This window comes from Panulirus ornatus, chromosome 64, assembly GCF_036320965.1.
Source record: "Panulirus ornatus isolate Po-2019 chromosome 64, ASM3632096v1, whole genome shotgun sequence".
Lineage (NCBI taxonomy): Eukaryota > Metazoa > Arthropoda > Malacostraca > Decapoda > Palinuridae > Panulirus > Panulirus ornatus.
The window spans coordinates 18939033-18963847 of record NC_092287.1 but is presented as its reverse complement, the minus strand read 5'-3'; the positions used below and the strand labels follow the sequence as shown (position 1 = coordinate 18963847).

Here is a 24815-nt window from a genome sequence, read left to right as displayed (position 1 = left end):
TATACTCAACTTCCCATGCGGCCTCAGTGGTAACTCGATGAACGAGACAGACAAAATGCGGGTGACACCACATAGGTATGCGTGCAGGAATATGCGCACAACCACCACATACATGCATATAATACCACACAAAAGCGCACAGGGATATGCAAATGTCTAAGACGACACCGTATGCTTATCGGAAACAGACCCTCCCGGCAGCATTACAAGGAAACTGTACCTTGTATCTTTTATTTTCACCTTTTGAAATATAACTCGCCTGTAATCGATTACGGAAACAATTCACGCCACACTATCCTCCTGCCAATGAATTTACTCGACTCAAAGATAGATACCAACGTTATTTTTCCCATCATGACCGAGATGGTATGGGTAAAACATGCCCCCCAGTCATGGCCATCTCGTTTGTAAAAGAAAAGAATTGAGAAAAAAACGTAGAATTAGTCTGGGCACCGCAAGTGTCTATAGACCTGAATCTGAAAGCCAGAGAGATTGGAGAAAGAGAAGAAAGACGCAACGGGAGAGAGAGATCTCCCCAGCCTAGCTACTACAGCACATGGAGTCATCACAAAAGGTCTATATCCTCGTGTGGTTGGCCATCATAGAGAAACTATGGGAAGCAGCTGCCAGACGCGAGCCTCGGCCTCCAAGCTCACGAGAAAAGTGGCCAGGGTAATACCTGCATAAGAGGGAGAGAGAGAGGGCAGCAACAGCTCGACGTACAGAAAGGGAGGGCAGGAGATGGGGTGGGTAGGCTTTTGACTCGAGAGGTGGACGATAATCCACCTCAGATGTGATAGCAGGGCAATAGATTACCCCCTCCCCCCCCAACCCATTCCCCTCATACCTGAAATGGTTCATTACAAGAAAACAAAAATAATTACTTATGGCCACTACACAACACTCCCAGCTTTTAGGGAAAGCCGATTTTGCCGTGTTGATTAAGCTGGGTCTCCCGGACGGCAGAGCAAAGGATATGGTTACGCCGAGAATATATTGATGTTATTACACGGTCATGGGTAAGGCGGAGCGGAGCGGTAATTGCTATTGCCGTGTGTCGTTCCAAGAAGTCTTTGGACGACTGTTACATACCAGTATTCCACTGAACTACACCTCCGATACGGCACACCACCTTCAATTCATTTCCTGGAAGCAATTGTACGTTTTATTGCAATCTGGCCACTTGCATCTATTTCTCAATTTCCTCCCCAGCTATTATCCTCTCTCTCTCTCTCTCTCTCTCTCTCTCTCTCTCTCTCTCTCTCTCTCTCTCTCTCTCTCCATCTGTTCTTCCGCCCGCCCCTCTCCCGTCTCCATCTCGCCTCTCCCTCCCGCCTCACACAGCTCTTGGTCGCTTCTCCTCCAGCCCTTAAGAAGCTTAACAATATGACCGAGTTTTTGGAACATGACCAGCTGCAGTGTTGCTGACGCCAGGCACATCACACAGCCGCAGGGTTACCAACGCAACCCCTTCCCCCTACACACACACACACACACACACACACACACACACACAAACACGGGTGGTGTAACCATCCCCTCCTCCTTCCACCACCTCCCACACCTCAGACACCAGTTCCTCTCACCCTCCTCTTCACGTATGTAGGGACATGCGGGCAAGCCACACCATCTCCTGCAACCACCCACCACCGCCCACCAACTCTTCCCCCGCCAAAGTAAAATCCCGCGGGATAAGCCGGGTATTGAAACTCCCCTCCTCATCCTCCCATACCCTCACCAAGCGTACACACACACACACACACAAACACACACACTAGCAAGCCAGCCATCATATAACCATTAGAGCAGCAGTAAAGGCCACCTTCAAGCACTAGGCCAGCTCTCCAACGCGGCCAGACGTTAAATATGCGTGCGCAAGCGGCCTTAAAGAAAGAAAAAAAAATAATTCCCCGCATACTTACGCTACTCCACCCGGTGCTTGCCCGCTTGCTCCATCCCCCGCTCTCCCTCGCTCGCTCGTGCAGTGAAAAAGTGAGCGCGCGCGCGCACACACACACATCCAAACTAAGAAGAACGACAACGACGATCAAAAAACATATATTATAGGCTTCCCTTCCTCCCTCACCCTCCGCCATCACTAGAAAACCCCCGGGGCGTGCGTCATCCCAGAAACACGGCCGGCCCGTCGCGTCGTGCGCAATCGGAAGTAACTCTCGCTCTCACTTCGCTCATAAAAAAAAAGAGAAAGAAAAAAACAACAACTCGTGGTTTCCAGCCGGGCATGAGACACGACATCGTCTCCTCCTCCTCAGTCCCTCACCGTAAAGTAGGATTCACGAGTTTCGTCTCACCAGCTTTTCAAACTGGTCATTTTTCCCCTCCCTGAAATATAGCAACCCTTAACCTCTTATACACACCCCCTCACCCCACACCCCTACTCTCTCTCTCTCTCTCTCTCTCTCTCTCTCTCTCTCTCTCTCTCTCTCTCTCTCTCTCTCTCTTCCTCCTCCTTATGTCCCTCCTCCCCTCCCCTCCGGCCCGAGAGTCAACAGGGAAGGTTTCATTACTAGCGGCGGAGGAGGCAGCGCCGGTCTCCCCCAACCTCCCTCCTTCCCAAAAGCCGGGCTATTTACTTCTCATTATAGGTTGAGGGAAGGAGGAACACGGAGAGAGAGAGAGAGAGAGAGAGAGAGAGAGAGAGAGAGAGAGAGAGAGAGAGAGAGAGAGAGAGAGAGAGAGAGAGAGAGAGTCCCGCAAACCACAACAACGCTACATAAGGCATCCTATGACAACATACAGCACAGATCAGCGACCACAATCACCCTTCCATTACCGAGACGTGAGGCGGGCAACACAGCGATACAGGAATCACAGCTGTGCCGGGGCTGCATCGCCCATCGGTGCAGCCTCCCTGCAGACGCGCGACGTACTTAATGGAGGGCCCGCTTCCTCCCCCCCCCACCCTCAGCCCGTACTGAAGGTGGTTAACTCCCTCACGGGTTGAAGGGCTCGCAAGACCCCACAATGTGAGAAACGACAAGCAAAAAACTGACATACATCCAGTCAGAGAAGACGATGTAAACTTCAGGTGCTTGAAAATCTGTAACCCGGAACGTAAAGGTCTTCAACTTACTGCCTGAAGGTCTTCGACTCACTGCCTGAAGGTCTTCGACCCACTACCTGAAGGTCTTCGACCCACTACCTGAAGGTCTTCGACCCACTGCCTGAAGGTCTTCGACCCACTGCCTGAAGGTCTTCGACCCACTGCCTGAAGGTCTTCGACCCACTGCCTGAAGGTCTTCGACCCACTGCCTGAAGGTCTTCGACCCACTGCCTGAAGGTCTTCGACCCACTGCCTGAAGGTCTTCGACCCACTGCCTGAAGGTCTTCAACCCACTGCCTGAAGGTCTTCGACCCACTGCCTGAAGGTCTTCGACCCACTGCCTGAAGGTCTTCGACCCACTGCCTGAAGGTCTTCGACCCACTGCCTGAAGGTCTTCGACCCACTGCCTGAAGGTCTTCAACCCACAACCTGAAGGTCTTCAACCACTGCCTAGATCTTTCAACTCATTGTTCCTTCTTGTTCCACTCATTCCCGTTCTGTCCCACCTCTTCCCACATATTCCCGTTCTGTCCCACCTCTTCCCACATACTCCCGTTCTGTCACACCTCGTTCCATTCATCTCCGTTCCGTCCCATGTTGTCCCACTCATTCTCGTTCTGTCCCACCTTGTTCCACGCATTCCTGATCTGTTCCATCTTTTTACATTAATATCCGCTCTGACCCATCTTGTTCCACTCATTTCTGTTCTGTTCCATCTTGTTGCACTCATTCCCGTTTCGTTCCATCTTGCTGCATCATCCCCGTTCTGTCCCGTCTTGTTCCACGCATTCCAGTTCAGTTCCACCTCGTCCCACTCATTCCTGTTCTGTTCCGTCTTGTACCACTCATTCCAGTTCTGTTCCACCTCGTCCCACTCATTCCTGTTCTGTTCCATCTTGTACCACTCATTCCAGTTCTGTTCCACCTCGTCCCACTCATTCCTGTTCTGTTCCATCTTGTACCACTCATTCTCGTTCCGTGCCACTCATCCCCACCTTGTGCCGCTCGACCCCATTCCTCTTCGCTTTGTCACCATCCAATTATCTGATTCGAAAAATCTATCCGGCCTCCCCACCGCATAGGTCAGCACCGTCCTCCTGGCCACCGCTCCTACCAGAATCCCTAGCCACCCCTTCCAGCACTAGGCAGCCCCTGGCCACCCCTCCTGCCCCTACAGAATCCCTGGCCACCCCTTCCAGCACTAGGCAGCCCCTGGCCACCCCTCCTGCCCCTACAGAATCCCTGGCAACCCCTTCTAGCCTGAGGCAGCCCCTGGCAATCTCTTTTACCCCCAGACAGCACTAGGCAGCCCCTGGCCACCCCTCCTGCCCCTACAGAATCCCTGGCCACCCCTTCCAGCACTAGGCAGCCCCTGGCCACCCCTCCTGCCCCTACAGAGCCCCTGGCAACCCCTTCTAGCCTGAGGCAGCCCCTGGCAATCTCTTTTACCCCCAGACAACGCCAGCCCATCCCTACTACCCCTAAGGATCCCCTGCTCACCCTTCCGACCCCAAGGGAACCCCTGGCCACCCTTTCCACACCTACGGGAGGCCAGTCCATCCCTTCTTCCTAAACATCCCTCAGCCACCTCATCCCACCCCTGAGACCCTTTGGCCACCCCTTCCATCCCTAGACCCTTTTGCCCCCCCCCCCCCCCCCCCCCCCAATTCTACAACCCATCCCCTTCACTTTTCAAGCAGGCAACTGTTCTCCTTACCCTTAAGTACATATGACCCCTTCTACATAAGCTGACATGAAGGCGACCCTCCCCTTAATATTCACTCAGACGGACCCTCTTCTTTAGTTCTCCAAAGGGGACTTAATTCTCTTACCTCAAGCAGACGGTCCGGATGAAAAAGTGAGAAACATCAGTGATGACTCTAAGAAAAGCCAAGCTGCCTATAAAAATGCCAACAGAAAACTTTAGGCAACATCAATGGTACAGAATGTTACTACGCTTCACAGCCAGAAGATACCAGTCTTACACGGATGACAACACTCACTCTTCACAGCGCCCTGGTCCGACCTCATCTGGAGTATGCTGTACAATCCGGGTCGCTGAACTTGATCAAAAACGAAGTAAAACCAAAACCAATCCCGAGAAGAGCAACGCAACCAATTCCGTCATTCAGAAATAAGTCAGACCTGAAAATTCTCTCATTTGACAAAAAAAAAAAAAAGGTGCAAAATCATAAGACATCTATGTGAAGTTTCCAGAACACCAAATTACTTCAACAGCATAACAGAAGAAAATGTCTTGACGTCTAATAGATTCAAGGACCAAAAACAGCGGTACGAAATCAGAGATGTTAGAGCAACTTAGGCAAAAAAGTTTTCAGCAGCAAAGTTAATGAACACTATAATACTCTGTATATTTATTGTCAGGAAACAGCCCTGTTTCAAGAAAAAAAAAAAAAAATTCAACTTTATATAATAAAATAAATTTTCCATTACAGATTGAGCCACCTTCCCAAAGAAGCGCAATGCACTCACAGTGGTGAATATTTCCCGTTCACAGCTTCCTATAAAATTTCCAAGGCAGTACACACCCTCCATTCAACATATATGTTTACTCTGAGCCATTTTTTTCCACGGATCACTATTGTGCCGGGAGAGAGCGGTGTGTGGGGAAGTGTCTTCTGCTTTACCAACCAGTTCATACAACAAACAAGAGCATGGCCACAGTGCACCACTCCTACTACTGTCCTCCAGAAGGTGACTTCGTCAGGACCATCAGGTCTCCCGTTATCTGCACCTTCCCTACGTAGTCCCTCTCCTTGAGCTTTCTAAAAGGCTTTGCCCCTTCGTTAGGGCCTCAAGAACACGATCTTTCCTCCTCCCATCCCAACCCTCTCCTTGTCCTCAGGTAAGTGGCCCCTCTCCACTAATATCGAAGGAGACAAACCCATTCCCTATCATACAAAATAGTGGTTCAGTTCTTCAAGGTTTGAGCAATGGACTTCCTCCCCTCCCTCATCTCTATGGCCTGACACCACCCCCTCTTCCTCCCCTCAGCTTGGCATGAAGTCCCCCACCCACCTTCCCTATCCAAAGTCTAAGGTAAAGATCTCCCTTTCCTCAGATCTCAAGCGATCCTTCCCCGTTAGCTCTCGGGCAAGCAGTCTCTCCGTCTTCCCTCTCACCTCTCAGGCATGGAATCCTACCAGGCTCTTGGCAAATCAAGCCCTGCTGAGCAAACCAGTCTTCGGTTACCGGCGAGATCAGCAATATTGACATGGCACCCCCGTAGAGCCGGATCTCTCTGGATGTGATTCAGACACATTTTGTGAGGCCCGTGATCACACAGACCCATAACTCCCTGAAAGGCTGCAGAAAATTACTTCGCACCAAGTCCACAGCCACCCTTCTGCTGTTCATCCTCTTTGGGTCGTACCCATCAAACCAAAACCTGTCCACGCTCAGGTCGAGGTCTAACTTTTCTGTAAGACCAGGATCAACCTGAGAATCTGTTACGTAAGGCCAACTTTACTTCCTTTCCAAATGAGAACCACTGCTAAGTCTTCGTCCTGTAATGATGGATGACCGCCACAGTTTAACAGCTGGCTCTACCGTGCGACAACCAGGAGAATATCCCAAATTCAAAACAAAGAGATTTCCAGTCATTTAACCCAAGCCATCGCTATGATGGGGTGTGGGGTCCCTTCGTATACAGGGCGTCGTCATCACAGGTCGCCCCCACCAAGCTCTACGTCTGACCAATCATCATACGTACCTTCCTCAGCACCCACACTGGTGACGACCAATCAACCATCCCCCCACGTAAAGTACTGCCAGCCTGCCCATCAAGACTGGGAACCTGAATGTGAGCCCAACCCATCATGGCCAACCCCGAGTCAAGAGGCAACACACACAGCTAACATCCCTCACCCATAATTACCATGGTTAAGCCAAGCTCTCCGTCCTCCCCATCACTAACACCACTAAGAACACAGCACCAGCGCCCAACCCCATTAAATCAGCTTCGATCTCGGTCGGGGAGGCGGCATGAGATCCTCATCCATATAGCTCGAGGGTCCGAACTCCCATCTCATCTCAGCCCCCTACAACCTCCCTCTCTCTCTCTCCTTGTGTGTCTGTAGCTAACGTCTTACTCTCTTCCCTCAGGCTAGAACCCCTCCCCCAGCTTCTTACCTCGTACTCTAAACATCCCCCCCAGTCGCAAGGAGACGAAGCTGGACTGGTAAAATCCTCCGGCACCACCAAGTGTCTTCATCCCCAGACACACCAGATCCCTGACATACACGTAATTTCCAACTTCAAGAACACGAGGGTACGACGCTCGAGCAGGACGGCACGACCCTCAACCACATGGGTACGACCCCCAGGGTAAGACGGCCTTACCAGTGGTAAGGGTCTGGTCTTCTAAAAAAAGGCCAGGTCATCATACCCCCCAGGGGCTGTACTCTCGTTTTTAAAGGTCGTACCGTCGTGCTCAAGGGCCACGTACAGGTGTCGACCCATCTGGACACAGAATTTGAAACACTGCACCTAAGTTGAGAGTGAAACACAGAAAACGGAAACTGAACATCTCAAGACGAGCTGAACTGTACAGGTAAGTATGACCCAAGCAAATCTGAACATGAAACAAATGAACTTTTACACACGTAAACAAATGAACTTCTACTCACGAAAAAAAAGTGTCCTTCTGCAGAAAAAGAAACTTTGACAACACATGAAACATGAACACAATCTAAAACGAGGAGAGAAAAACTAGGAATTCAATATAATTTAAGTAATTCTCTGCTTGCCTCCACTCAACCCCACCTGTATATATGATACCCGTCACCCATACCATTATAAATAAATGCTTTGTGTATACTTACGACAAAATTACTTCCTTTTATCAAAGTTTTGCTCACAAGAAATAATAGTTTGTAACCCAGAAACAAATCGAAAAATTATGACAAATTTGGTTCATCAGCAATCTCTCTCTCGTGCATTACAATGAGCTTCGCACAGCCCGCTGCTACGCCATCTATCTATCTATCTATCTGCGCAGCGAGCCAGCACTTCAGAAGCTGTCACGTGTCACTCCTTTGGCCCGGGAAGCTGTCTCTTCTTTTCAGTCGAAAAATAAGACAGAATCTCCTCATCTCTTGCTCTTCCTGCGGTGAGCCCTACGCGCTAGCCCTGCCTCTTGGCAAAATCCTGTCCTAAGTCCTCGTAGGTAGGTAGGTAGGTACTCTCTCTCTCTCTCTCTCTCTCTCTCTCTCTCTCTCTCTCTCTCTCTCTCTCTCTCTCTCCTTATCTATCTTGCTATATAACTGGACATCAACCCTACACTGTGGCCACTCTCGCTGTGACACACCTACAGTGTACAGATACAGGTACAGCTGCAGTGACACTGAACACTTTACTGTTCTGACAAAACTGGGCAAGAGACATGCAACAGTCAGGTTACCACACAGGGCCACACTCAAGATACCAGACATGGCCACACTCAAGTTACCACACAGGGCCACACTCAAGTTAACGGAGAAGATCACAATCATGTTACCAGAGATGGCTATATCAAAAGGTACTGGAGTGTTACACACAAGTTACCACACAGGACCACACTCAAGATACCAGACATGGCCACAATCAAGCTACCATAAAGGGCCACACTCAAGTTCGTCTGGCAGAGATGGCCACACTATAGTCAGTCCACATGTGAGAGTTCCACTCAGTTTATCGTAGAGGGGGACTAAGTGATTACCTAATTTCAGCACTTACTAACCCTAGGCAACACACCCCCACGTACTCATTACCACCCTGTCCCTCGGAACGATGCAGTTACCCCTTGGTAATTATGTATTATCTGGTGGCCGATTAAAATGCTCGAATCAACGTACTTATACACAGTGATAATCAGATCATACTGACAGTTATAATGGTAATTCGTGACCGTGTGGTACGTCACGAATTTTAAGATGGCTTAAGGTTAACTTCCCCTCCCTTTACTGCAGCATTACCATCTTCTTCGTCCCGTGTCTTCCCTCCATCATCACACACACACACACACACACACACACACACACCCACCCTCCTCCCGTCTTCACCACCTCTCCCTTTTCTCCCTTACGTCCCTTCCCTACGTACCTATATCTCTTTTCTTTCTCTTTTTTTCCCCTCTCTCTGACACTACCTTCACGCCATCATCTCAATTCTCTCTCTCTCTCTCTCTCTCTCTCTCTCTCTCTCTCTCTCTCTCTCTCTCTCTCTCTCTCTCTCCGGGATGATGGAAGCACCCCATCCATCTATGGCTTTATCACACCACTCTAACCTCTATTTCTTCTAAGGCATCGTGCATCATCATCATCATCATCCAACATCCCTAAATCGCCACGTCAGTTCCCCCCGCTTCATCACAATGTATACCCATCCCCGTCTAATATAGCTTCCTATATCTACCATCAGCTTTACCCCCTCCCACCCATCCCAGCTCATTCCACCTTCCCGTCTCACGAGCCATTACTGTCCATTTCTAATGTCGTGTGGCAGTGTCTCACACGACTTCATCCCTCTCAATCTGATCAACGTACCCCATGCCTCCGTGCTTTTCACTCCGTTCCGGAAAGTCGGACTCTTCAATCGCAAATGTCTATATGAAAGCCTTTCCCTTCCGCTCTCCCTTCCCCACCGGCTGCACCTCTCTTCCTTCCAAAACCTCATTTAAACCCTATCTCTCTCTATCGGCCCAATGCCTATCAAAAGTTCAATCCACCTCTCTCTCTCTCTCTCTCTCTCTCTCTCTCTCTCTCTCTCTCTCTCTCTCTCTCTCTCTCTCTCTCTATCTATCTATCTCTCTCTGTTCCAATCCACAAGGTCCGCCGTCCGTTCCATGGACCTGCGCCATTCCCTTGACCCCCCCACCGCATCACTCATCCGAAGCAGTAAACAAAAACTACCCTCTGTTTCCCATGGGAGGGTCTTTAGTTATGACATGGCCATCCAACCACACCACCCACGCTTTACGACACAGACCTGACACCCGAGGTACACAAGGCACACCCAGGGGCACACATGTGACACCCCAGGTACACATTTAACACCACAGGCGCGCGCGCGCACACACACACACACACACACACACACACACAATCATACAACCCAAATACGTCCCCAGACACACATGTTACACCCAAGATACCTCAGTTACACCCACACCCTAGATACCAAGTTAAATCCCGAGGCACATATCACTCCAGGTGCACAAGAAACACTCCTACACACACGTCACACCCCAGATACACAAGTAAGACTTCGTGTACCCACGCTACACTCACACACACACACACACACACACACACACACACACACACGTTATACTACAAATACACAAGACACCTCCCTAAACACATATGTTACATCCCAGATACACCCACCCCCCCAAAATAAACACGTTACGCTCTTAGACACACATGTTCCACCCCAGATACCCACGTTACATCCCCAAACAGACAAGTCACTCCCTCCTTCCTCCACCGCCCGCCCCACCAAACCCCCCTTCATCCAGCCACCAACTGAACATCACTCCAGCCCGACTCACAACACACTTCCTCCTCCGTCCAGGACGTTAACATACGCACCACTGCAGACGACCATCCCTCTCATCATACGTGGAGGCACTCATCCCTCTCATCATACGTGGGGGCACTCATCCCTCTCATCATACGTGCGGGCACTCATCCCTCTCATCATACGTGGAGGCACTCATCCCTCTCATCATACGTGCGGGCACTCATCCCTCTCATCATACGTGCGGGCACTCATCCCTCTCATCATACGTGGGGGCACTCATCCCTCTCATCATACGTGGGGGCACTCATCCCTCTCATCATACATTGGGGCATCCATCCCTCTCATCATACGTGCGGGCACTTATCCCTCTCATCATACGTGCGGGCACTCATCCCTCTCATCATACGTGGGGGCACTCATCCCTATCATACATGGGGCACTCATTCCTCTCATCATAGGTGGGGGAACTCATCATACGTGGGGGTCACTCATCCCCTCTCATCATACGTGGCGCATTCATCCCTCTCATCAAAGGTGGAGGCACTCATCCCTCTCATCATACGAGGTGGACACTCATTCCGCTCATACGTGGGGCACTCATCCCTCTCAGTACACGTGGGGACACTCATCCCTCTCATCATACGTGGGGGACACTCATCCCTCTCATCATACGTGGGGGACACTCATCCCTCTCATCATACGTGGGGGACACTCATCCCTCTCATCATACGTGGGGGACACTCATCCCTCTCATCATACGTGGGGGACACTCATCCCTCTCATCATACGTGGGGGACACTCATCCCTCTCATCATACGTGGGGGACACTCATCCCTCTCATCATACGTGGGGGACACTCATCCCTCTCATCATACGTGGGGGACACTCATCCCTCTCATCATACGTGGGGGACACTCATCCCTCTCATCATACGTGGGGGACACTCATCCCTCTCATCATACGTGGGGGACACTCATCCCTCTCATCATACGTGGGGGACACTCATCCCTCTCATCATACGTGGGGGACACTCATCCCTCTCATCATACGTGGGGGACACTCATCCCTCTCATCATACGTGGGGGACACTCATCCCTCTCATCATACATGGTGGGCACTCATCCCTCTCATCATACATGGTGGGCACTCATCCCTCTCATCATACGTGGGGGACACTCATCCCTCTCATCATACGTGGTGGGCACTCATCCCTCTCATCATACGTGGTGGGCACTCATCCCTCTCATCATATGTAGGGGCACTCATCTCTAATCATACCAAAGGGAGCACTCATCCCTCTCATCATACCAAAGGGAGCACTCATCCCTCGCATCATACCAAAAGGGGCACTCATCCCTCTCATCATACCAAAGGGAGACACTCATCCCTCTCATTATACCAAAAGGGGGCACTCATCCCTCTTATCATACCAAAAAAAAAGGACACTCGTCCCTCTCATCACACCAAAGGGGGCACGCATCCCTCTCATCATACCTCGGGGCACTCATCCTCTAGTCATACCTCCAGGGCACTCATTCCTATCTATCATGAGAGGAATGAGTGCCCTGGATCATGCCTCGGGTGCACTCACACTTACCCGTCTCATCATACCCCCTGTGTCCCGGGACTCTGGTCGTCGTCGTCGTCATCATCATCCGGGCCTCAGCGGCAGGAGGTGCCCGGCAACATTCCATTCATTGCCGGCGCTCATAACTCAACCGGCAGCACTGGCCCAACCTACCGGCACACTTGGGCCAATATCCGCGGCAACACGGACGCCAGGATGGTTCATAACCAGGTTAACGCCCTCCACAACATCGCCTATCTCACTCCCTACCCGATAATTGTTTCTACTCCACACACACACACACACACACACACACACACACACACACACACACACACACACATCCCTCTAGCCCTAAGCAGCCTCGCTATAGTTAGCAGTTATCGCTATGTGACAAGATGTATCTTCCTTCCTCTAAAACATCTAAGGTCACGTGTAAAGTCTTTTCAAACCACTGTGCGAAAACGATGGTTCAATTATGCAAGCCTCCATGACCTGCTTTACGGGGTTCCCCCACTCCTCTCTGCAGCTTCGAGGCTGCGCTGCGAGTGGGTGCAGGGCAATGATGGACATCCATGGAAGCGAGAAATTTCCCCTCGACCGAGACTGTACTTCTTTTCGTCCACTGACGAAGACAAGAGTCTCGCGATGTAACCATATGCAAGATAAGTCCTGTAACACCTACAGCAGGGGTGTGTGATGTGTTCATGGTTGTTTAATTTGTTTATGGATGGGGTTGTTAGGGAGGTGAATGCAAGAGTTTTGGAAAGAAGGGCAAGTATGAAGTCTGTTGTGGATGAGAGAGCTTGGGAAGTGAGTCAGTTGTTGTTCGCTGATGATACAGCGCTGGTGGCTGATTCATGTGAGAAACTGCAGAAGCTGGTGACTGAGTTTGGTAAAGTGTGTGAAAGAAGAAAGTTAAGAGTAAATGTGAATAAGAGCAAGGTTATTAGGTACAGTAGGGTTGAGGGTCAAGTCAATTGGGAGGTAAGTTTGAATGGAGAAAAACTGGAGGAAGTAAAGCGTTTTAGATACCTGGGAGTGGATCTGGCAATGGATGGAACCATGGAAGCGGAAGTGGATCATAGGGTGGGGGAGGGGGCGAAAATTCTGGGAGCCTTGAAGAATGTGTGGAAGTCGAGAACATTATCTCGAAAAGCAAAAATGGGTATGTTTGAAGGAATAGTGATTCCAACAATGTTGTATGGTTGCGAGGCGTGGGCTATGGATAGAGGTGTGCGCAGGAGGATGGATGTGCTGGAAATGAGATGTTTGAGGACAATGTGTGGTGTGAGGTGGTTTGATCGAGTAAGTAACGTAAGGGTAAGAGAGATGTGTGGAAATAAAAAGAGCGTGGTTGAGAGAGCAGAAGAGGGTGTTTTGAAATGGTTTGGGCACTTGGAGAGAATGAGTGAGGAAAGATTGACCAAGAGGATATATGTGTCGGAGGTGGAGGGAACGAGAAGTGGGAGACCAAATTGGAGGTGGAAAGATGGAGTGAAAAAAATTTTGTGTGATCGGGGCCTGAACATGCAGAAGGGTGAAAGGAGGGCAAGGAATAGAGTGAACTGGATCGATGTGGTATACCAGGGTTGACGTGCCGTCAGTGGATTGAATCAGGGCATGTGAAGCGTCCGGGGTAAACCATGGAAAGCTGTGTAAGTATGTATATTTGCGTGAGTGGACGTATGTATATACATGTGTATGGGGGTGGGTTGGGCCATTTCTTTCGTCTGTTTCCTTGCGCTACCTCGCAAACGCGGGAGACAGCGGCAAAAAAAAAAATATATATATATATATATATATATATATATATATATATATATATATATATATATATATATATATACAAAACCCTGGTGCATCTGCCCTAGACGCCCCCGTTGCCCACCCTGCTGCTCCTAGGGGGAGTCTGCCATTCCTGCAGCATCTTAACATTACACACATAGCTTCCGTCTGCCTGGGAACACTGCCTGCATTACAATATGGCCTCCCGCTCTCCTCTCCCTCCTAATGGTAACCTTCAGTCTCTCTCTCTCTCTCTCTCTCTCTCTCTCTCTCTCTCTCTCTCTCTCTCTCTCTCTCTCTCAAGATTGATTCATCTGTCCCCCAGGCCCATCTTAAAGCATCATCCCTTCCTGACCCTTTCCTGTCCCCCGTCTATCTGTTTCTGCTTGTGCTAAAGGCGGCTCTGCCGTCCATCCCCGTCTACCCGTGTCCTTTGGTCCATCTCTTACTGTCCGACTGTCCCTCCTCCTGTATTACTGTCCTTCTCTCCCATCATACCTCTCCCGGCTTCCGCTAAGTGCCTCTCACTCTCTCTCCGTTTGGTTCTGTTCGTGTGTCTGTTTGTTCTTTGTCCTGCACCAATGGTACATCCTTCAGGTCTCCTTCCCCCCATCCTCCTCCTTGTCCTGGACCAGCAGTCAAGCCTTCCAGTTTCACTCCCCCCCCCCGACCCCCTCCCTCCTTCCCCACCGGCCCCTGTCCTGGACCAGCGGTCACACGTGTCCCCTCACGTCCCCACCACAGCCATGCTGCGTAAGGCAGGTACGGGGCTGCTACATGGGAGGGAAGGGTGGCGGTTCACTCCCGCGTCAAATCGAGTGAGAGCGAGTACGTCATGCAGGGAGAGGCAGCAGGGGTAAAGAGGGATGTTGGTTGAGGCAGAAGAAAAAAAAATCGGAAAGGGAGAAGGGGCGCCCTTCCCATTTAGCGCTGACTAATAAAAGACACCAGGGCCTAGGTAGGTAGAAGGCAGCCCCCACCATCCCTAATCTACCTCACATTAAGCAGCTGACGGAGAGCAACTTACACACACACACACACACACACACACTTTATATATATATATATATATATATATATATATATATATATATATATATATATATATATATATATATATATATATATATATTTCTTTTATATTTATCTTGCTTTGTCGCTGTCTCTCGCGTTTGCGAGGTAGCGCAAAGAAACAGACGAAAGAAATGGCCCAACCCACCCCCATACACATGTATATACATAAACGTCCACACACGCAAATATACATACCTATACATCTCAATGTACACATATATATATACACACACACAGACATATACATATATACACATGTACATAATTCATACTGTCTGCCTTTATTTATTCCCATCGCCACCTCGCCACACATGGAATAATATCCCCCTCCCCCCCTCATGTGCGCGAGGTAGCGCTAGGAAAAGACAACAAAGGCCCCATTCGTTCACACTCAGTCTCTAGCTGTCATGTAATAATGCCCGGAACCACAGCTCCCTTTCCACATCCATGCCCCACAGAACTTTCCATGGTTTACCCCAGACGTTTCACAAGCCCTGATTCAATCCATTGACAGCACGTCGACCCCGGTATACCACATCGATCCAATTCACTCTATTCCTTGTCCGCCTTTCACCCTCCTGCATGTTCAAGCCCCGATCACTCAAAATCTTTTTCACTCCATCTTTCCACCTCCAATTTGGTCTCCCACTTCTCCTCGTTCCCTCCACCTCCGACACATATATCCTCTTGGTCAATCTTTCCTCACTCATTCTCTCATACGTGTGTGTGTGTGTGTGTGTGTGTGTGTGTGTGTGTGTGTGTGTGTAATGCATTACACATGACGGCTAGAGACTGAGTGTGAACGAATGTGCCTTTTTTGTCATTTCCTAGCGCTACCTCGGGGGGTGGGGATGCTATTTCATGTGTGGCGGGATGGAGACGGAAATGGATGAAGGCAGCAAGTATGAATATGTACATTGGTATATATGTATATGTCTGTGTACGAATATGTATTTATACGTTGAAATGTATAGGTATGTATATGTGCGTGTGAGGGCGTTTATGTATATACATGTGTATGTGGGTGGGTTGGGCCATTCTTTCGTCTGTTTCCTTGCGCTACCTCGCTAACGCGGCTATGTGCGCCTGTTGGGAAATGACCGGTGTAGACCCCGTTGCTCACCAACGTGGGACGAAGGGAATTCGGGTACATAGTATTCGAATAGTTATTTCCTATTAGCTAGGCCCATAGCCTAGCGGTTAGCATTCCCGCCTCTTGCACAGGGATCCCGGGTTCGATCCTGGCTGTTGGAGGGAAATTATAAGGACTCCTTTGGAACGAGAAGTTCCTGGACGAGACTGTAGTCCCCCTCGTCAAATGACGAGGATATAGCCTGGAAGTGTCCTCAAGGTCATTACCAGGTGCATCGCGCCCTGAAAAGTGTAGGAGCATGTCCGCCACAAGTCTCTCCTCTCGGCCTTACATATTGTTACATAATAATCCTGTTACATAATAGATCCAGCTGTATCAGGAGGCTCATAACCTGCTAACCAGACACTCACACTGTACCATGAGTCTTATATCCTGCTAACCAGCCACTCCCACTGTACCATGAGTCTTATATCCTGCTAACCAGACACTCCCACTGTACCATGAGTCTTGCATTCTACCAGATCACTCTCCCTCACCTCGACCACACTCTCCCTCACCTCGACCAGCTTCACCTCTCACAATAAGCGGGACTTACCTCTCTCACTCGCCGAATCACCGTTGACTAACCTGGAAAAAAGAAGAAAGATATTAGCACCTGATTTCCACACTGCCAAAGAATGCCATGTTTAACAGTACCTAGACCCAATACGCACGATGGTACGACCCTTGAGCACGACGGTACAACCGTTGAGCACGATGGTACGACCCTTAAACACGACGGTACGACCCTTGAGCACGACGGTATGACAATTGAGCACGATGGTACATGAGCACGACGGTGCGACCCTTGAGCACGACGGTACGACCCTTGAGCACGACGGTACGACCCTCAACACGACGGTGCGACCGTTGAGCTCGACGGTAATACCCTTGAGCACGACGGTATGACAGTTGAGCTCGACAATAATACCCTTGAGGACGACGGTACGACCACTGTCGTGGACTCTGACCTGATCCTTGAAGGCTGTGTTCGAAGTCTATGCCTTCTTGTACCTTCGTGTTCAAAGAACGTACCGAGAGTCACACCTCCATACCTTGTATAAAAAAAAACATCATGCAGATATACCCTAACTTCACATGTGTCAGTTGTGCCCCAAACACACACACACACACACACACACACACACACACACACACACACCATCCCATTCCACTTCTTGTAATACAAAAGAACCAAAGTAGTTTACGAAACAATATCAATATATTTTGCTCCACACACACACACACACACTTTATCACATCTTGTGAGTATATGATGAATATCATTAATGTCTACATAAAGAAAGTAAACTAGTCATTAACAAAGCCTGGAACACCTAACCAAGAACATTTAATAATAATAATAATAATAATAATAATAATAATCATAATAATAATAATAACAATAATAATCATTATCATAATTATTAATATCATTATTATTATCATTATTATCATTACTATTATTATTATCATCATTATTATTATTATTATTATGATTATTATTACTATTATTATTATTATTATTATTATTAATATCATTATTACTATTATCATTATTGTAATCCACGACACTACAGCACCTAAACACGATCCTTGAACAAACACACATTGTGAATCAGAACAGGCATCAGCATGACACTGTAAACAACATGATCACTGGGCCCAGCTGACTCTTAACATAAACAAACATAGCTCTTACCTCTGAGCCGACCACTGTTTAGAGATAACACGGAGCACATGATCTGCACTGTGTGTACAGCTAAAGTGTAGGCGTAGTAACCCTGACACAACAGCTGCTCTACTGAGTGTATAGCAACAGTGTAAATGTAACCCTGACACAACAACTGCTCTACTGAGTGTATAGCAACAGTGCAAACGTAACCCCTGACACAACTACTGCTCTACTGAGTGTATAGCAAGTGCAGACTTAACCCAGCAGGGGGACATCAAAGCCTCATTACCAGCCTGTATATTATATTATGACAATAGGGACACATGGAATGTCTTCCCTTCCCCTCCTCCTCATATCCACTCCTTGTCCTCTCCCTATCCTCCTATTCACTCCATACCCTTCCTCCTCCTCCTTCATCCACCACGTCTCTGTCTTCCTCCGTACTTCTCTCTCTCTCTCTCTCTCTCTCTCTCTCTCTCTCTCTCTCTCTCTCTCTCTCTCTCTCTCTCTCTCTCTCTCTCACACACACACACACACCATCCCTTATCCATCCTCTTTGTCGCTCCCTAACCCTTCTCAACGCCTTGTTTTTCTTCCTATCCCTCATATACCTTCCTATCCCTCTCCCCATTCCTCATCTACCTCCCCCGTCTCCTTGCCCATCCATAAAATCCATATCCCTCCTCTTCTCCCCTTCCGTCAAACCCTTCCTCTCTACAGCCCTCAACATGACACATGAAAGACTAAAACGAATGCAAAGAGGATCAACAAAACTAATTCCGCTGCTTAGAAACAGAGACTCTATTAAGAAAGACTCCAATCCCAAATCGTGTTCCCTACAAAAGCACAAACTTGGAGGAATTCTAACAAAAGTTTTAAAAATACAGAAAGCACCATGTTGGTATGTCAAGGATATTATTTCCCAAGCCAGATAAAGAGATACAATGAACAGAAATAATGGCATGAGGATGAAAGGGAGGAATTGCAATACAAACGTGGGCCATAGATTACTCAGCAGTAGAGTTACATAACACTGGAATAAAGTACCCATGAAATACGGTGATGGCAGAGACAATCATTACATTTAAATCACTCGGTAAGTATTCTAAATGACATCAGTTGTCAGCGATTCAAACCCGTCTAAGAATGACAATAAAGAATAAATATACAAAGACATAATCCGTTCTTATCTATACCGATTGGGAACCCAGGGTACTATTTACTATCCTCCAGTATATGACCTCGCCAAGACCATCAGGTCTTCTGTCCTTCCCACGTGCCTCCACGTACAGTCCTCCAGCCTCAGACCATCAGGTCCTCTGTCCTTCCCACGTGCCTCCACGTACAGTCCTCCAGCCTCAGACCATCAGGTCTTCTGTCCTTCCCACGTGCCTCCACGTACAGTCCTCCAGCCTCAGACCATCAGGTCCTCTGTCCTTCCCACGTGCCTCCACGTACAGGCCTCCAGCCTCAGACCATCAGGTCCTCTGTCCTTGCCACGTGCCTCCACGTACAGCACTCCACCACATACCTACGTCGTAGACTATCAGGTTTTTCTGTCATCTGTCCTACCCAGTGTATGGCCATGTATTATTGCTGAACATTCTCATCTCAAGGACAGGAATGGCCAGTTGACTGGTGATGCTCTACACCACCATCACCAGCCACCACCAGCCACCCGTCCCAGGCAGACATCAACACCATCACCACTACCGCAGGCAGAGCACCACCACCACCAGTTAGCCCAGGGAGAGAATGTGTAGGGGAAGACAAGCGGCCGGTGTTTATGGTCCCTGTGTGTCTCGTTACGTTGGGTCGGGAGGAGCGCCCCACTTAACCTAACCCCCCCTACCCACACACACACACACACACACACACACGGTTGAGAGACGGGGGAACAGCAGCGTATGTAAAGCTTTCTGTCCTTGTAACGCATAAACAAAAATCGCACACACACACACACACACACACACACAATAGAATATATTAGCGACGAGACCCACCAATATGACAAGCCCAGGTTCGGTTCCCGGACAGGGTAGCCGGTCCGCAACTGACTCAGCTCTTCACGTCCTCACTTGGCCAAGCTTACACCGTGAGGGAAAAGTCACCTTAGGCAAAGCTGTATCGTCAAAGATCCTCTCACTCCACAGCAGCCCTCATATCTCTGCCAGTGGAAGCAGAGGGGCCTTGGACTGCAGGAGTTCACCCACGTACAAGATATCAACCATCAGAGCTGGTACGTACATACATAACAACGGGTGGGCGGAACCACATCACACACTGCGTGTACAATGGAGTCGGTCAAGTTCAAGTGGTAATGATGCAGAGGAGGTTCAGGGATGCAGGTCAGGGATACATCAAAACACATGGGGTCTCAGCTGGATGATACAAAGTGGTACTGCCGGTACTTGTTTATGAAGACTTGTACGGTTCTAGACACTGCAGTGAATACACAAATGAATCACGTGTACGACGGACGGTATGCAAGTGGGTGTGTGGGTGGAGGAGTATCTTGTAGCGGTCTGTACGAACTCTCGGACGGGGTTTCTGGATGCTGAAGCGCCAAACTGTTAAATATATATATATATATATATATATATATATATATATATATATATATATATATATATATATACATATATATATGAGAGAGAGAGAGAGAGAGAGAGAGAGAGAGAGAGAGAGAGAGAGAGAGAGAGAGAGAGAGAGAGCACCCATCTGTCATCACAGGAATAACGCCGTTGGACTTTATACTCCAGCTGACCCCACGATCCTGCCATGTAAACAAACCTTTCAAAACACACACACACACACACACACACACACACACACACACCTGGTATGGGAGTAATCACACCAACCTTTGTACCACGTTCCTCATACCATGTGGCATTGTAGTAGCAGGGAAAGGGTGTGTGTGTGCGCACGTCTGTCCGTGGCAGTATTATGAATGACCCTCTCCTATATTCTCTGGCCTTCGTGACTAATATAAAAGTGGTCCATTATTTATTCAAAATGGGCGCGACCAGTGAATGTCTCTCATATATAACAGGAACTACTTCCTGCCCATGAACCTCCCCTCCTCACCAACTCCTCCACCTGTTCCTCCTCCTCCTCCTCCACGTCATCTTGGCCTTCGTCGTCGTCGTCCTCCTCCTCCTCCTCCTCTCGTTCGTCAAGTTCATCATCATCGCTACCACCCTCCTCTTCCGTCATCGTCCTCCCCCCACCCACCTTCGTCGTCGCCCTTCTCTTCTTCACCTGCGTCGTCGTCGTCCTCCTCCTCCTCGTCACAATCATCGTCCTGGTCGTCCACCCACCCTTCACATGTGCCCCGCATACATACATGGCTTCCAGTCGTACCCCTCATCCCCACAGACTCGAAGCACCACAACCAACCTGATTTACCCCCCGCCCCCTCCACGTCTCTGTGATTGCGCCTCTTCCTCACAAATCAAACATCTACCCTCACTGACTTCTAACAAATCTATCTACCTTCAGTGATTCTAACAAATCTATCTACCTTTAGTGATTCTAACAAATCTAGCGTCTTCCTTCACTGACCTCTAACATATATAACATCTACCTTCACTGACTTCAAAGAAATCTAATATCTACCCCAACTGACTTTAAAATAAATCTAACAGCTATCTTAATTCAAACAAATCTAACATCTGCCTTCAATGACTTCTAACAAACCTAACATCAACATATAACTTGCACGACTTCTAAGAAATTTCACATCTACCATCTCCGACATTTACAAACTCAAAACACCCAACTCCACTCATTCCTAACATCTAACACCTATTTCAGTGACTTCTAACAAACTTAACACTCTACCTTCACTCACTCCTAACATATCCATCACCAACATATCACTCCATAACACCCACCTGTACCCATCACTAATAAATCTACACCCACATTAATTTACTTTTCCAAAATGTTACTCCTGTTTTGAATCGTGGACTCAGGAATATATATATATATATATATATATATATATATATATATATATATATATATATATATATATATATATCAAACATGTAGTTTACACATGATAAATGTTTACCGCTTACACCCCGAGTATCGAACCCTGGTTCATCTTTGTGGAAGCCTCGTAGCCTGCCAGGCTACGATGAGAGTGAACCAGTGTTGGCCACCTTCACCATGCCACGACCGACTGATCTCGTGATGCCTCGCGCATCTTGAGACGGAACTACTGCCGCTCACGCTCTGGGCGAGGACGACAGCCTCCTCAGTCGACTGACAAGACACATTACCGTAGTGCCCCATACCATCACGTTAGTAGGTGACACATGCCACCATCACGTTAGTAGGTGACACGTACTACCACCACGTTAGTAGGTGACACATGCTACCATCACGTTAGTAGGTGACACATGCCACCACCATCACGTTAGTAGGTGACACATGCCACCATCACGTTAGTAGGTGACACATGCCACCATCACGTTAGTAGGTGACACATGCTACCATCACGTTAGTAGGTGACACATGCCACCACCACGTTAGTAGGTGACACATGCCACCATCACGTTAGTAGGTGACACATACTACCATCACGTTAGTAGGTGACACATGCCACCATCACGTTAGTAGGTGACACATGCCACCACCACCACGTAAGTAGGTGACACATGCCACCATCACGTTAGTAGGTGACACATACTACCATCACGTTAGTAGGTGACAATGCCACCATCACGTTAGTAGGTGACACATGCCCACCACCACGTTAGTAGGTGACACATGCCACCATCACGTTAGTAGGTGACACATGCCACCATCACGTTAGTAGGTGACACATGCCACCATCACGTTAGTAGGTACACATGCCACCACCACGTTAGTAGGTTTACACATGCCACCACCCCGTTAGAGGTGACACATCCCCCACACGTTTGTAAAGGGGACACATGCCCCCCCATCACGTTAGTAGGGGACACATGCCACCCCCACTTAGTAGGTGACAAATCCACCACCACGTTAGTAGGTTTACACATACTAAACCCCCCACCCCGTTAGTAGGTTTTAAAATGCCCCCACCAAATACCACGTTAGTAGGGGACACATACTAAAAACCCACACCCCCACACGTTAGTAGGGGACACATACTAACCAAACCCCGTTTTAGGGTATAAAGTTTGGGCCCGCCACCACCAAAAGGTACACTGCCCCCCCGGTATAAAACCCCCCACCTTGTGTAAACCCCAAAGTTATTAGGGGGGGGCCTGGGCCCCCACCCTCAGTTGGAAAGGGGGACCTTTTAACCGTTGTAAACTGCCCCTCCTTTTCCTGGCCCCCACTTTCCTGCCCCCCATCCTTTTCCAGCCCCCCCAAACGAGTTGGCCTGGCCCCCCATATACACAAATTTCCCCACAAACCTCCCCCACCTCACAAATACACCTGCCCCCACCCTTAATACAACCCCCACCACACAAAACACACCCCCACCACAATATGAAATGTAAAGGATCAATAAATAATTAAACAAGAAATAGAAAAACAAAATAATAAAAAGGGCCCCCGGGGAAAGGGAAAGGAAAGAAGGTGGAACCCCGGGCCCCCCCCACACTTGGGGGGGGTGCCCTTTTGGGGGGGGAGGGGAAAGGAAAGGAAAAGGGAAAAGAAAGGTTGAGGGGAAAGAAAGAGGAGGAAAGGAAAAGGAGGAGGAAAGAAAGAGGAGGGAAAAGAAAGAGAGGAAAAACCCAAGGAAAAGGAAAAAAAAGAGGAGGAAAGGAAAGGGGGTGTGACAACCAACCCCATCCCGGTTGAAAGGCAATCCCCCCCCCTCCCCCTCAAGATAATGGGCCATGCCAACCTTAGAAAGGGCCATGCCCCCGTTATTGGGCCCATGGCCCCTCCTTTTCCGGGGCCCCCACCCCTTTATACACAGGGAAAGGGGGAAAGGGAAAAAGGGGGGGGGAAAAAAGTTGGGGTGAAAATTAGTTGTGGGGAACAGTCCCTTTTCCACACCAAGTTTTTCCTTTCCCCTGTTTGGGGGTGAAAATGTTTCCCTGGTGTAAAATGAATGTTGTTGCCTGTTATTAATATGTTACCATGGTGGGGAAAATGTAAATTGTGGTTTCCTGAAACCCTTTAGTTAGAGGTGAAAATGAAAGTTGTGGTGACACATGTCAGTTAAGGTGAAAATGTAAAGGTTGTTGCCTGACTACATGGGGCCCTGTTTCCCTGTTGTTAACATGAATTGGGTTTTTTTTGCCTGACCTACAATGGGGCAATTTTTACAATGGTGAAAATGTAATGTTGTTGCCTGCCACATTTAGTTATAGGTGAAAATGTAATGTTGTGTAAACATAATGTTACATGGTGTTACATGTATTGTGTTACCTGTATTACATGTCATGTTACATGGTGTTACATGTAATGTGTTGCCTGTATTACATGTCATGTTACATGGTGTTACATGTAAAATGTGTTGCCTGTATTACATATGTTACATGGTGTTACAGTAAATTTTTTCCCTGTATTACAGTCATGTTACATGGTGTTTTCAAAGTATTGTGTTCCTTATTTCATTAAGTTACATGGGGTTTTTCATGGGAAATTTTGTTTTTCCTGTAATTTCATTTTAAAGTTTTCATGTGTTACATGTAATTTTTTTGCCTGTTAAATTAAAAATTATGTTACATGGTGTTACATGTAATGTGTTGCCTGTATTACATGTCATGTTACATGGTGTTACATGTAATGTGTTGCCTGTATTTCATTATGTTTTCATGGTTTTACATGTAAAAGTGTTTCCTGTATTTCATGTCATGTTTAAAATGGTGTTTTCATGTAATTTTGTTCCTGTATTACATGTCAAGTTTAAAAAGGGGTTACATGTAATTTTTTTTCCGTATTACTGTCATGTTACATGGTGTTACATGTAATGTGTTGCCTGTATTACATGTTATGTTACATGGTGTTACATGTATTGTGTTACCTGTATTAC

The 24815-nt window shown here is 48.2% G+C and overlaps 1 long non-coding RNA gene across 1 annotated transcript in view; it reads right to left on the bottom strand.

The window, feature by feature from the left end:
- Positions 1-24815, bottom strand: part of LOC139746101 (uncharacterized) — a 230226-nt gene that overhangs the window by 198034 nt on the left and 7377 nt on the right. The window contains exon 2 of the long non-coding RNA XR_011712063.1: positions 16706-16737. This is a non-coding gene — a long non-coding RNA (uncharacterized lncRNA). The remainder of the gene's footprint in view (positions 1-16705; positions 16738-24815) is intronic.